The sequence below is a fragment of the Pan paniscus genome, chromosome 20 (assembly GCF_029289425.2).
Source record: "Pan paniscus chromosome 20, NHGRI_mPanPan1-v2.0_pri, whole genome shotgun sequence".
Taxonomy (NCBI): Eukaryota; Metazoa; Chordata; class Mammalia; order Primates; family Hominidae; genus Pan; species Pan paniscus.
This window is the reverse complement of record NC_073269.2, coordinates 40568920-40580972: the sequence shown is the minus strand read 5'-3', so window position 1 is coordinate 40580972 and position 12053 is coordinate 40568920.

Sequence of the window (12053 nt, the reverse complement as noted above, 5' to 3'; positions counted from 1 at the left end):
TGGGGTGCTTCAGTGCAGGGGAGATATTGGCATGGGGGTGTGAAAGTTGGATAAAGAGGTAATTGGGGCTGTAGACTCAGGATCAGTTGGTTGTATATGAGAGAGGTGCTCTGGGTCAAGCGCTTTGCCATCTCTAAGAAAAGACTAATCCTGGGAGGGCAGTCTCTCCAGAGCCAGTAAACTTTAAAAGATGTCATCATAAAACACAGAAAATAAAAAGTATAAGCACACCAAGTCACAGGGTAAGTGGATGTTTACCTTTTTACAAACTGACAAATTGTGTTTCAAAGTGGTTATACTACATTACATGCCCTCCACAGTGTTATGAGGATTTCAGGTACTCCATATCTTCACCAACACTTGGTATAGAGAGTCTTCAATTTTCACCGTTCCCACTTGGTGTGTAGTGGTATTTCTCTGTGATTTTACTTTGTATCTCCCTAATGACTAATGTTTACAATTTTTATTTGTACTACTGCCATCCCTCTATCTTCTTTGGTTAACTGTTCAAATCTTTTGCCCATTTAAACTTTTTTGTTTTATTATTGAGTTTTGAGAGTTTTTAGTAAATATTGGATGCAAGTCCTTCTGTAAATATGTGATTTGCCAGTATAGTCTTCTAGCCTAAGGTTCATTTTCTCCTTCATCTTAACAGAGTCTGTTCTAGAGCAGAAATTTTTACTGATGACAAAGTTGAACGTGTCATTTTTCCTTAGATTGAACATGTTTTTGGTGCATATTTCAGAAGTATTTGCCAAGATTTTAAAAATTCTCTCATGTTACTTAATGAAGGTTTCACACTTTCAGGTTTATCATCCATTTTGAGTTAGTTCTTGAATATTATATACCATGTGAGGTTTGGGGTCACAGCTTGTGGTTTTGTTTCTTGGGTTTTGTTTTAATATGGATGTCCAGTTGTTCCAACAACACTTGTTGAAAACACAATCTTCATTGAATTGCCTTTGCACCTTTCTAAAATATCATTTGATCTTAGATGTGTTAGTCTATTCCTGGACTGTCTTAATCTATATTTTTGCTAATATTTTAAAGTCTACTTAACATAATTATATAATACGTCTTCAAATCAGGCAATATAATTCTTTAACTTTATGCATCTTTTTCAATTTTTTTGCTATTCTAAGTCCTTACTTTATGCATTACCATATAAATTTTAGAATTCACTTGTTATTTTCTAATATAAGCATCATGGGATTTTGATTGAGATTGCATTGAATATATATATTTTTTTCTTTTCTTTTTATTGAGACACAGTCTCGCTCTTTCACCCAGGCTGGAGTGCAGTGGCATGATCTCGGCTCACTGCAAGCTCCACCTCCTGGGTTCATGCCACTCTCCTGCCTCAGCCTCCGGAGTAGCTGGAACTACTGACGCCCGCCACCACACCCGGCTAATTTTTTGTATTTTTTAATAGAGATGGGGTTTCACCATGTTAGCCAGGATGGTCTCGATCTCCTGACCTTGTGATCCACCCGCCTCTGCCTCCCAAAGTGCTGGGATTACAGGCATGAGCCACCATGCCCAGCTGCATTGAATATATATATATATATATAAAATATACATACCAATTTGAAAAGAATTAAAACATTAATGGGTTTAAAACATTGTCAGTTTACCCACAAAGGGAAGCCTTTGTGCTCTAATCCATAAATGTGGTATATCTCTCCCTTTATTTAGATCTTTAATTTTCTTCCACAATATTTTGTAGTTTATAGTGTACATCTTATATGTATTTCAGTTGCACATCTTATATGTCTCAAGTATATATTGTATGCTCTCGTAAAAAGCCAGCACTTTGGGAAGCTGAGGTGGGCGGATCACCAAGGTCAGGAGTTCGAGACCAGGCTGGCTAACATGGATAAACCCCATTTCTACTAAAAATACAAAAAATTACCCAAGCATGATGGCGTGAGCCTGTAATCCCAGCTACTCGGGAGGCTGAGGCAGGAGAATCACTTGAACCAGGAGGTGGAGGTTGCAGTGAGCCGAGATCATGCCATTGCACTCCAGCTTAGGCAACAAGAGTGAAATTCCTTCTCAAAAAAAAGTACTTTTTTAAATTTCAGTTTCAAACTGTACATAGAAGTATAATTTTTATAAAAATCATTGTCTACCCTGGAAACTATAATTTCATTTATTCTACATTTTCGTTCGCAGATTCCATGAGATTTTCTCCATTAATATTTATGTTGTATCGGGGGAACCTGCCCCCAATATTTCAACATACGTTCTTTCTATTTTCCCTAAGTGTCAGCCGGTCTGAGACATAAAGAGAGAGAGTACAAAGAGAGGAATTTTACAGCTGGGCCTCCAGGAGTGACATCACATAATGGTAGGACCGTGATCACCACCTGAGCCACAAAACCAGCAGGTTTTTATTAAGGACTTCGAAAGGGGAAGGGGTGTAGGAACAGGGAGTAGGTCACAAGGATCACATGCTTCTGAGGTCAATAAAGATCACAAGGCAAAGGGCAAAGCAAAGATCACAAGGCAAAGGGCAAAATTAGAATTACTGATGAAGGTTTATGTTCAGCTGTGCACATATTGTTTTAATAAACATCTTAAACAACAGAAAACAGGGTTCAAGGGCAGAGAGCCTGTCTGACCTCAAATTCACCAGGGTGGGGTTTTTCCCCGCCTAGTGAGCCTGAGCATACTGCAGGAGACAGGGCGTATTTCAGTCCTTATCTGAACCGCATAAGACAGACACTCCCAGAGCGGCCATTTATAGACCACCCCCCAGGAATGCAATTCTTTTCCCAGGGTCTTAATTATTAATATTCCTTGCTAGGAAAAGAATTCAGTGATATCTTCCCTACTTGCATGTCCGTTTGTAGGCTCTCTGCAAGAAGAAAAATATGGCTGTTTTTGCCAGACCCCGCAGGCACTCATACCTTATGGTTGTCCTCCCTTGTTCCCTAAAATCACTGTTATTCTGTTCTTTTTCAAGATGCACTGATTTCATATTGTTCAAACACACATGTTTTACAATCAATTTGTACAATAGTGGTCCTGAGGTGACATACATTCTCAGCTTACAAAGATAACAGGATTAAGAGATTAAAGTAAAGACAGGCATAAGAAATTATAAGAGTGTTATTTGGGAACTGATAAATGTCCATGAAATCTTCACAATTTATGTTCCGAGATTGCAGTAAAGACAGGCATAAGAAATTATAAAAGTATTATTTGGGATCTGATTTATGTCCATATTAAAATGAAATCTTCACAATTTATGGTCCTCTACCATGGCTCCAGCCAGTCCCTCTGTTCAGGATCCCTGACTTCCTGCAACAATGTTGTCAAAAATAAGTTCAATTTTATTTGTGTGTTTTCAAACTGGCCACTGTGAAATTTATTGGAATAAGATTATTCATATTATTCCTTATTACCCTTTTAGAATCTATAAAAACTGGGTGTGGTGGCCCACTCCTGTAGGTCCAACTACTCTGGAGGCTGAAGCCAGTGGATTGATTTAGCCCAGGAGTTCCAGGATGCAGTGAACCATGGTCGTGCCACTGCACTCCAGGTGGAGTGTAAAAATAAATGAATAAATAAAATCTATAGTATCTAGTGATGTCACCTCACCTGTACCTAACATTGATAATTTGTGTTTCCTCACATTATTTCATGCTAGATCCACAAAGGTGGATCTCTTTTATTGATCTTTTCAAAAAATCAGTTATTGATTTCACTGGGTTTTCTCCATTGTTATTTTGTTTTCCATATCATTAATTTCTTGCTGATCTTTATTATTTCCTTCTTATTTTGAGTTTCAGTTGTCCTTTTTGAAGTTTTTTAGGTTGAGTCTGTCATTGATTTGACACATTTCTTTCCTGAGATAGGAATTTTAATCTATAAATTTAGCAGCATCCACAATTCTTCTTTGGTTTAGATGGAGTCTCGCTCTGGCACCCAGGCTGGAATGCAATGGTAGGATCTTGGCTCACTTCAACCTCCACCTGCTGGGTCCAAGCAATTCTGATGTCTCAGCCTCCCAAGTAGCTGGGATTAGAGGCATATGCCACCACCCCCAGCTAATTTTTGTATTTTTAGTAGAGACAGGGTTTCTCCATGTTGGCCAGGCTGTTCTCAAACTCCTGACCTCAGGTGATCTGCCTGCCTCAGCCTCCCAAAGTGCTGGGATTACAGGCATGAGCCACTGCACCTGGCCCCACAATTCTTTTTGTATGCTGTGCTGTTGTGTAATATGATACTGGCCCAGCACTGCTCTAGTCTTATCTCTGGAGATTCCTGGGTATCCATCTTTAATGTTTGGTAAAATAAACTAGTGAGATTCATGAAGAGCTCTTTAAAATCTAAAATCCTGAAGGGTGGCTGGCAAAATGATGGAATAGGAAGAGCTCCAGTCTGCAGCTCCCAGTGAGATCAACACAGAAGGCAGGTGATTTCTGTATTTCCAACTGAGGTACCTGGCTCATTTCATTGGGACTGGTTAGACAGTGGCTGCAGCCCATGGAGGGTGAGCAGAAGCAGGGTGGGGTGTCGCCTCAACAGGGAAGCACAAGGGATTGAGGAACTCTCTCCCCTAGCCAAGAGAATCCATGAGGGACTGTGCTATGAGGAATGGTGCATTCCAGCCCAGATACTATGCTTTTCCCACAGTCATCACAACCCACAGACCAGGAGATTCCCTCTGGTGCCTACACCACCAGGGCCCTGGGTTTCAAGCACAAAACTGGGCAGCCACTTGGGCAGACACCGAGCTAGCTGCAGGAGTTTCTTTTCATACCCCAGTGGCACCTGGAATGCCAGCAAGACAGAACTGTTCACTCCCCTGGAAAGGGGGCTGAAGCCAGGGAGCCAAGTGGTCTAGTTCAGTGGATCCCATCTGCATGGAGCCCAGTGAGCTAAGATTCACTGGCTTGAAATTCTCGCTGCCAGCACAGCAGTCTGAAGTCGACCTGGGACACTCAAGCTTGGTGCAGGGAGGGGTGTCCACCATTACTGAGGCTTGAGTAGGCAGTTTTCCCCTCACAACATAAACAAAGCCACTGGGAAGTTCAAACTGGGAAGATCCCACCGCAGCTCCAGAAACCCGCTGTAGCCAGACTGCCTCTCTAGATGTCTCCTCTCTGGGCAGGGCATCTCTGAAAGAAAGGCAGCAGCCCCAGTCAGGGGCTTATAGATAAAACTCCCATCTCCCTGGGACAGAGCATCTGGGGGAAGGGGCAGCTTTGGGCACAGCTTCAGCAGACTTAAACATTCCTGCCTGCCAGATCTGAAGAGAGTAGCAGATCTCCCAGCACAGCACTCGAACTCTGCTAAGGGAGAGACTGCCTTCTCAAGTGGGTCCCTGACCCCCATGCCTTCTGACTGGGAGACAACTCCCAGAAGGGGCCAACAGACACCTCATACAGGACAGCTCCAGCTGGCATCTGGTGGGTACCCATCTGGGATGACGCTTCATGAGGAATGAACAGGCAGCAATCTGTGCTGTTCTGTAGCCTCTGCTGGTGATACCCAGGCAAACAGGGTCTGAAGTGGACCTCCAGCAAACTCCAGCAGACCTGCAGCAGAGGTGCCCATTAGAAGGAAAACTAACAAACAGAAAGGAATTGTATCAACATGAACAAAAAGGAAGTCCACACCAAAACCCCATCCAAATGTCAGCAACATCAAAGGCCAAAGGTAGATAAATCCACGAAGATGGGGAGAAACCAGCACAAAAAGGCTGAAAATTCCAAACACCAGAACACCTCTTCTCCTCCAAAGGATCACGACTCCTCACCAGCAAAGAAACAAAACTGGACAGAGAATTAGTTTGATGAATTGACAGAAGTAGGCTTCAGAAAGTGGGTAATAACAAACTCCTCTGAGCTAAAGGAGCATGTTCTCACCCAATGCAAGGAAGATAAGAACCTTGAAAAAAGCTTAGATGAATTGCTAACTAGAATAACCAGTTTAGAGAAGAACATAAATAACCTGATGGAGCTGCAAAACACAGCACAAGTATTTCATGAAGTATACACAAGTATCAATAGCCAAACTGATCAAGCAGAAGAAAGGATATCAGAGACTGAAGATCAACTTAATGAAATAAAGCATGAAGACAAGATTAGAGAAAAAAGAATGAAAAGGAATGAACAAAGCCTCCAAGAAATATGGGACTACGTAAAAAGACCAAACCTACGTTTGTTTGGTGTACCTGAAAGTGACAAGGAGAATGGAACCAACTTGGAAAACACTCTTCAGGATATTATCCAGGAGAACTTCCCCAACCTAGCAAGACAGGCCAACATTCAAATTCAGGAAATACATAGAACACCACAAAGATACTCCTTGAGAAGAGCAACCCCAAGACACATAATCATCAGATTCACCAAGGTTGAAATGAAGGAAAAAAATGTTAGGGGCAGCCAGAGAGAAAAGTCAGGTTACCCACAAAGGGAAACCCATCAGACTAACAGTGGATCTCTCTGCAGAAACCCTACAAGCCAGAAGAGAGTGGGGGTCAATATTCAACATTCTTAAAGAAAAGAATTTTCAACCCAGAATTTCATATCCAGCCAAACTAAGCTTCATAGCAAAGGAGAAATAAAATCCTTTACAGAAAAGAAAATGCTGAGAGATTTTTCACCACCAGATCTGCCTTACAAGATCTCCTGAAGGAAGCACTAAATGGGGAAAGGAACAACTGGTACCAACAATTGCAAAAACATGCCAAATTGTAAAGACCATTGTTACTATGAAGAAACTGCATCAACTAATGTGCAAAATAACCAGCTAGCATCATAATGAAAGGATCAAATTCCCACATAACAATATTAACCTTAAATGTAAATGGGTTAAATGCCCCAATTAAAAGACACAGACTGGCAAATTGGATAAAGAGTCAAAACCCATTGGTGTGCTGTACTCAGGAGACTCAACTCACATGTAAAGACACATATAGGCTCAAAATAAAGGGATGGAGGAATACTTACCAAGAAAATGGAAAGCAAAATAATAATAATAATAATAATAAAGCAGGTGCTGCAATCCTAGTCTCTGACAAAATAGACTTTAAGCCAACAAAGATCAAAAGAGACAAAGAAGGGCATTACATAATGGTAAAGGGATCAATTCAACAAGAAGAGACAACTATCCTAAATATATATGCACCCAATACAGGAGCACCCAGATTCATAAAGCAAGTTTTTAGAGACCTACAAAGAGACTTAGACTCCCACACAATAATAGTGGGACACTTTAACACCCCACTGTCAATATTAGACAAATCAACAAGACAAAAAATTAAAAAGAATATTCAGGACTTGAACTCAGCTCTGGATCAAGCAGACCTAATAGACATCTACAGAACTCTCCACCCCAAATCAACAGAATATACATTCTTCTTAGCACCACATTGCACTTATTCTAAAACTGACCACATAATTGGAAGTAAAACACTCCTCAGCAAATGCAAAGGAATGGAAATCATAACAAACCGTCTCTCAGACCACAGTGCAATCAAATTAGAACTTAGGATTAAGAAACTCACTCAAAACTGCACCACTACATGGAAACTGAACAACCTGCTCCTGAATGACTGACTACTGGGTACATAAGGAAATGAAGGCGGGAAATAAATAAGTCATTTGAAACCAATGAGAACAAAGACACAATGTACCAGAATCTCTGGGACACATTTAAAGCAGTGTTTAGTGGGAAATTTATGGCACTAAATGCCCACAAGAGAAAGCAGGAAAGATCTAAAATCATCACTCTAACATCACAATTAAAAGAACTAGAGAAACAAGAGCAAACAAGTTCAAAAGCTAGCAGAAGACAAGAAATAACTAAGATCAGAGCAGAACTGAAGGAGATAGAGACATGAACAACCCTTCAAAAAAAATCAGTGAATCCAGCAGCTGGTTTTTTGAAAAGATCAACAAAATAGATAGACCACTAGCCAGAACAATAAAGAAGAGAAGAGAAAAGAATCAAATAGACACAATAAAAAATAATAAAGGGGATATCACCACTGATCCCACAGAAATACAAACTACCATCAGAGAATACTACAAACACCTCTATGCAAATAAACTAGAAAATCTAGAAGAAATGGATAAATTCCTGGACACATACACCCTCCCAAGTCTGAACCAGGAAGAAGTTGAATCCCTGAATAGATCAATAACAAGTTCTGAAATTGAGGCAGTAATAGCCTACCAACAGAAAAAAGTCCAGGACCAGATGGATTCACAGCCCAATTCTACCAGAGGTACAAAGAGGAGCTGGTACCATTCCTTCTGAAACTATTCCAAACAATAGAAAAAGAGAGAATCCTCTCTAACTCATTTTACGAGACCAGCATCATCCTGACACCAAAACCTGGCAGACGGAAAACAAAAAAAGAAAATTTCAGGCCGATAGTCCTGATGAACATCAAAGTGAAAATCCTCAATAAAATACTGGCAAACCGAATCCAGCAGCACATCAAAAAGCTTATCCACCACGATCAAGTCAGCTTCATCCCTGGGATGCAAGGCTGATTCAACATACATAAATCAATAAATGGAATCCATCACATAAACAGAATCAATGACAAAAACCACATGATTATCTCAATAGATGCAGAAAAGGCCTTTGACAAAATTCAACACCTCTTCATGCTAAAAACTCTCAATAAACTAGGTATTGATGGAAAGTATCTCAAAATAATAAGAGCTATTTATGACAAACCCACAGCCAATATCATACTGAATGGGCAAAAACTGGAAGCATTTCCTTTGAAAACTGGCACCAGACAAGGATGCCCCCTCTCACCACTCCTATTCAACATAGTATTGGAAGTTCTGGCCAGGGCAATCAGGCAAGAGAAAGAAATAAATGGTATTCAATTAGGAAAAGAGGAAGTCAAATTGTCTCTATTTGCAGATGACGGGATTGTATGTTTAGAAAACCCATCGTCTCAGCCCCAAATCTCCTTAAGCTGATAAGCAACTTCAGCAAAGTCTCAGGATACAAAATCAATGTGCAAAAATCACAAGCATTTTATATACCAATAATAGACAGCCAAATCAGGAGTGAACTCCCATTCACAATTGCTACAAAGAGATTAAAATACCTAGGAATACAACTTACAAGGGATGTGAAGGACCCCTTCGAGGAGAACTACAAACCACTGCTCAAGGAAATAAGACTGGATACAAACAAATGGAAAAACATTCCATGCTCATGGATAGAAGCATCAATATCATGAAAATGGCCATACTGCCCAAAGTTATTTATAGATTCAATGCTATCCCCATCAAGCTACCATTGAATTTCATCACAGAATTAGAAAAAACTACTTTAAATTTCATATGGAACCAAAACAGACCCCGCATAGCCAAGACAATCCTAAGCAAAAAGAACAAAGCTGGAGGCATCATGCTACCTGACTTCAAACTATACTACAAGTCTACAGTAACCAAAACAGCATGGTACTGGTACCAAAACAGATATGTAGACCAATGAAACAGAATAGAGGCCTCAGAAATAATGCCACACATCTACAACCATCTGATCTTTGACAAACCTGACAAAAACAAGCAGCAGAGAAAGGATTCCCTATTTAATAAATGGTGTTGAGAAAACTGACTAGCCATATGCAGAAAACTGAAACTGGACCCCTTCCTTATACCTTATACAAAAATTAACTCAAGATGGATTAAAGACTTAAATGTAAGACCTAAAACCATGAAAACCCTAGAAGAAACCCTAGGCAATACCATTCAAGACATAGGCATGTGCAAAGACTTCATGACTAAAACACCCATATCAATGGCAACAAAAGCCACAATAGACAAATGGGTTCTAATTAAACTAAAGAGCTCCTGCACAGCAAAATAAACTATCATCAGAGTGAACAGGCAACCTACAGAATGGTAGGAAATTTTTGCAATCTATCCATCTGACAAAGGGCTAATATCCAGAATCTACAAAGAACTTAAACAAATTTACAAGAAAAAAACAAAAACCCCATCAAAGTGGGTGAAGGATATGAACAGACACTTCTCAAAAGAAGATATTTATGCAGCCAACAAACATATGAAAAAAAGCTCATCATCACTGGTCATTAGAGAAATGCAAATCAAAACCACAATGAGATACCGCTTCATGCCAATTAGAATGATGATCATTAAAAAGTCAGGAAACAATAGATGCTGGAGAGGATGTGGAGAAATAGGAACACTTTTACACTGTTGGTGGGAGTGTAAATTAGTTCAACCATTGTGGAAGACAGTGTGACAATTCCTCAAGGATCTAGAACCAGAAATACCATTTGACCCAGCAATCCCATTACTGGGTATATACCCAATGGATTATATATCATGCTACTATAAAGACACATGCACACATGTTTATTGTGGCACTGTTCACAATAGCAAAGACTTGGAACCAACCCAAATGCCCATCAATGATAGACTGCACAAAGAAAATGTGGCACATAATACAGCATGGAATACTATGCAGCCATAAAAAAGGATGAGTTCCTGTCCTTTGTTGGGACGTGGATGAAGCTGGAAACCATCATTCTCAGCAAACTAACACAAGAACAGAAAACCAAACACCGCATGTTCTCACTCATAAGTGGGAGTTGAAGTTGAACAATGAGAACACATGGACACAGGAAGGGGAACATCACACACTGGGGCCTGTTAGGGGGTGGGGGGCTATGGGAGGGATAGCATTAGGTGAAATACCTAATGTGTAGATGGTGGGTTGATGAGTGCAGCAAACCCCCATGGCACATGTATAGCTATGTAACAAACCTGCACGTTCTGCACATGTATCCCAGAACTTAAAGTATAATAAAAAAAAAATTTTTAATCTAAAATCCCTCATGGCCCCAAGGGCCATTGTGTCTACCAATGGCTTTTGCTGTGGTCTAAATATTTGTATCCCCCCAAAATTCCTGTGTTGAAATCTAATCATCAATATGATGGTTTTGAAAGGTGTGGGGCCTTTGAGAGATGATTAAGTCACCAAGTTGGAAGTCCCATGAATGCGATGAGTGCCCTTATAAAAGAGGCCCCAGACAGCTGTCTTGACCCTTCAGCCACATGAGGACACAGCTAGAAGACACCCTCTAGGAACCAGAAAGCAGCCCTCACCAGACTCTGAATGTTCTGGCATCTGGATCTTAGACTTCCCAGCCTTCCGAACCACGAGGAATAAAACTCTGTTGTTCATAAGCAACTCAGTTTATGGTTTTTGTTACAACAGCCTGAACAGACTAAGACACCTTTACCTGGCATGAGTGTCTAGACAACTGGTTCTGGTCATTTAGCCAGAGAAACATAAAAGACCTTGCTTGGAACTTTTGCTCTGAGCTCTTCCAAAGCCAAGATTGATTGAACAGATCTTGTTGGCTCAATCAAGAAATGAAGCATGTCGTGTGTGAATATGAATTTTTGGGGTATCATTCCTGGAGAATTTGAGAAGATAAGTAAATATTAATAGAATTGATTATAAGCCATTTAATAAATTAAGAATGAGCCTGATTTCTGCCTCAGGCCATGATCTAATGAAATGACCAGAATTTTTTCTTGCTTTCAACAAGAAGAAAACCAGATGCAATATATGAAAACAGTAACACAATTTTCAGGCATTGGACAAGAGGCAATGAAGGACTGGGATCTCAACGAAGAAGATACAAAGTGTGTGTGTGATAGCTAACCTTGTTTTAACCTGAATTGACCCTCCCTTAGCTGAGAGAGCCAGACAGACCCCATCTTGGCTCCTACACTTACAGCCCCTTACCCACCCCTTCCTCAAGGACTTAACTTATGCAAGCTGACTCCCAGCACGTCCAAGGATGCAATTAGCTGATAAGATACTGTGGCAAGCTATATCCACAGTTCCTAGGAATTCATCTGGTTGATAACACCCAAAGCCCCGCGTCTATCACCTTGTGAAAGATTTAAAGCCCTGCACCTGAAACTGTTTGCTTTCCTATAACCATTTATTCTTTTAACTTTTTTGCCTGCTTTACTTCTGTAAGGTTGTTTTCACTAGACTGCCTCCCTCCCCTTTCTAAACCA